This window comes from Neofelis nebulosa, chromosome 2 (assembly GCF_028018385.1).
Source record: "Neofelis nebulosa isolate mNeoNeb1 chromosome 2, mNeoNeb1.pri, whole genome shotgun sequence".
Classification (NCBI taxonomy): Eukaryota; Metazoa; Chordata; class Mammalia; order Carnivora; family Felidae; genus Neofelis; species Neofelis nebulosa.
Window position 1 is genome coordinate 50,359,860 of NC_080783.1, and position 4,187 is coordinate 50,364,046.

Sequence of the window (4,187 nt, forward strand, 5' to 3'; positions counted from 1 at the left end):
ATGATACACAGTGTACTGGAATACAGTAAAAAAAAAAAAATCAAGAGAGGTCTCATGTTTATGGGTAGAAAGATTAGTATGATAAAGATATTAATTTTCTTCAACTTGATTCATAAGTACTTTGTAACTCCAATTGTTAACATGAATTGAATGGTTCTAAGATATATATGAGCTATATAATAAATATATGTATAATATATATATTATATATTATATGTATGAGCTATATAATAAATATATGTATAATATATATAACTATGAGCTATATATATAAAGCTATATATATATGAGCTATATAATAAATATGTGTATAATATATATATGAGCTATATGAGCTATATAATGAGCTATATAATAAATGAGCTATATATAATGAGCTATATAATAAATGAGCTACATATATGAGCTATATAATAAATATATGTATAATATATATAACTATGTATATTTAAAGTATTCAATTTGATACTTGACAAGTATATATACCCATGAAGCAATCGCCACAAATATTATGACAAACTTCCGACATACTCAAAAGTTTTCTTCTTCCTCTTTGTAATCCATGTCTTCTCAATCCCTTTTCCCACAAGCAAAGAACTGGCTTGCTTTTTGACAGTACAAGACAGTATGTGTTTTTTAGAGTTTTATACAATTAAAATCATACTGTATAATTTTTTTCCCTGGATTCTTTCATCACCTGTAATTGTTTGGAGATTCATCCACATTTTTACCTGTATTAATTGCTTGTTCTTTCTTATTGCTAAATAATATTCTATTATACAGATATATCTCAAATTGTCCACCCATCACCTGTTGATGGACATTTTTGATTGATTCCAGGTTTAAGGTATTACAAATAAAGCTGTTGTGAACATTTGGATGCAAGTCTTTGAGTGAACATATGCTTTCTCCTTGGTAAATACATAGGACTAGGTTTGCTATGTCATGATAGCAATACATATAACATTTTTAAAAGATGAGACTCTCTCCAAGATGGTTGTATATTTTACATTTCTGCAACCAATGCATAACCATTACAGTGGCATCCCATCCTAACTAACACTTGTTTTCATTAGTCCTTTTGAATTTATCCACTTTGAAAAAATCCATTTAGCCATTAGTGAGCATGTAGTGAATGATACCGAATTTGGGGGATTGGGGGTAGGGGTTGAGGGACTCATTTTTAAATGAGAAAAGGCTTACATGTAATTAAAGCACATGAGTGAATTTTCATGTATGTGACTTTTTAAAACTTATTATTGAAGGTTAGAATACAATGTTATATTAGTTTCAGGTGCACAGCTTAGTAATCTGACAATTCCATACATTTTTCAATGTTCACCATAAGCATAGTCCCAAGTGAAATATGGCTTTAATTCATATTTCTCCAAAGATCAATGACATTGAGTACCTTCTCATGCAGTTATTTCCCATCTGCATATCTTCTTTGGTGAAGTGTCTCTTTTGCCTATTTTTTAATTAGATTGTGTACTTATTGTTGAGTTGTAAAAGTGTTTTATATATACTAAATATAAACCCTTGGTCAAATCTATATCTTGCAAATATTTTATCCCAGTATATGTCTTGCTTTTTTATACTCTTAGCAGTGTCTTTCGAAGAACAAACATTTGTAATTCTGATGAAGTCTATTTTCTTTTTTTTTTTTTTTTTGCTATTTTTCTTTTTAAAGAAATCTTGGTCAAATAAAAATTTGATTTTGTAAGATTTTTTTTACCTATGATTCCTTCTAGAAATTTAATACTTAGATCTATACTGACGTCAAGTTAATTTTGTACATGGTTTGAGGAAAGGTTGTCTCTTGTTTTTAATGGCCATCATTGGTCCAGCATCACTTGTTGAAAAGTTATTTTTCCTACTGAATTGCCCTGGAGCCTTTGTCGAACTTCAATTAGCCATGTATGCATAGGTCTTTTATGAATTCTCTATCCTGTTCCATTGAGCTAATTGCCATTGTTACGCCATTTTGATTACTATAGTTTTATTCTAAATCTTAAAGTCGGGTAGTATAAATCCCAAATTTTATTATTATAATTCAAACTTCTCAGTTATTCCAGGTGCATTTCCATGTAAGTTTTGGAATCAGCTTATCAATTTCTACAAAAAAAATGTGAAGTTTTGAATGGGATGGTATTGATCTTTATGTCAATTTAGGGAGAAATGACATTGTAAAATATTCTCTTTCATTCTCTGAGCATGGTGTATCTTACTATGTCTTTAGATGGTATTTAACTTTTATCAACAATGCAATTGTTCAAGAGTACAAGTCCTGAATATCTTTTGTCAAATTATTTTTAAATATTTCATAATTTTTGATATTAGTATAAGTGGTGCTGTTTTGAATTTCAACTTCCAATTACTTGGATACCTATAGAAATAAAATTGATATTTGAATACTGATTCTGTATTTTTTGTACTTGCTAAACTCAATTACTTCTCTTAGATTTTGTAGGTTCCTTAGACTTTTCTGTGTAGATGCTGTCTGAGATAGAGAAATTTTAATTCCTCCTTTCCCATGTTTATGTTTCCATTTTTATTGCCTGATAGTATTGTAGAAACCTTAAGATGTGATGAGATCAGATATTTCTGTCTTGTTCCCATTCTTAGAAAGAAAACATCCAGTCTCACCATTAAGAATAATGTGAGCTGTAGTTTTCATGTAGAAGCCCTTTATTGGATTGATGTTTCCTTTTACTAGAATTAGTTTGATCAGAGATTTTTTTCTTCATGAATATATTTTGAATTATATCAAACTTTTCTCCTAAATCTGAGAGGATTATAGGAGTTTTCTCTTTTAGCAGGTTAATATGAATAACTGCAGAATTGAATGTGCCATTTCATTGATGGTAGAAGCTAGATTTCTATGATTTTATATTCTTTCCCATATATTATTAGATTCAGTGTTACAGTATTTGTTTAAACACTTTATCTATGTGATTGATAGTGTTTCTGTGCTTTTAACAATCTTTTTCAGGTTTTTGTCTTAGGGAGATGTTGACATCATAGAAAGGTTTTAAAGTGTTCCCTTCTGTTCTATTTTCTGGAAAGTTGATATAGAGTTATTATCATTTTCTCCTTAAATATTTGTTAGAAATCACCAGCACAGGAATCTAGGTCTGAAGATTTCTTTGTGGGAAGGTTTTAACTACAAATTTAATTTCCTTATGATAGAGTGTCAGGTAATCTATTTCTTTGAGTAAATTTTTATAAGAAAATATGAATTTCATCTAAACTATTGAAATTCACACAAAGTTGTTCATAATATGCTTGCATTATCTTTTTAGTGTCTGTAGGAACTATAATGATGCCTTTTCTCTCATTCCCAATATTAACCATTAGTATCTCCCCTTTTTCCCCCAAACTTGGCTACAGTTTTATACATTTTAATGATTTTTTCTTAGTCTATTTGGGCTTTTGTAACAAAAATACCATGATTGAGTGGTTTAAACAATAAATATTTATTTCTCACAGTCTGGAGGCTATGAAGTCCAAAGATGAAGACATCAACATTTCCTGCACCTAATAAGGGCCCATTTCCTTTGTTCATAGCTGACTGCTTGCTGTGTCCTAATGTGCCGGAAGGGACAAGGGAGCTCTCTGTAACCTTTTCTATAATCCCGTTCATGAGGGCCCCTAATCACCGCCCATGGCTCCATCTCCAAGCACCATCACACTGGGAATTAGATTTCAATATGTGAATTTTGGAGAGACACAATCATTCAGTCTACAGTACCTTCAAAGAACCAGTTTTTGTTTATACTAATATTCTCCATTTTTTGGTTTTCTTTTTTATTGATTCTGCTCTTACCTTTATGAATAACTCTCCTCTGTTTAACTCCCTTTTGCTTTACTAGTTTCTTAAGGCAGAAAATTATGTCATAGGTTTTGGAGTTTTCTACTATATATATATATATATATATATATATATATATATATATATATGATATTAACTTACCTTTAAGTAGTGCTATAGATGCATCTTACAAATTTTAATACGATGTTTTAAAATTTTTACTCAGTAACAAATATTTTCATTTTTCCTTTGTCATTTCTTCTTTGAGCCATGGGTTATTTAGAAGTATGTGTGCTTTTGTTTTAGGTTGCAAATATTTGGAGACTTTCAGATATTATGCTATTACTGATTTCTAATTTAATTCTATTGTGGCCGT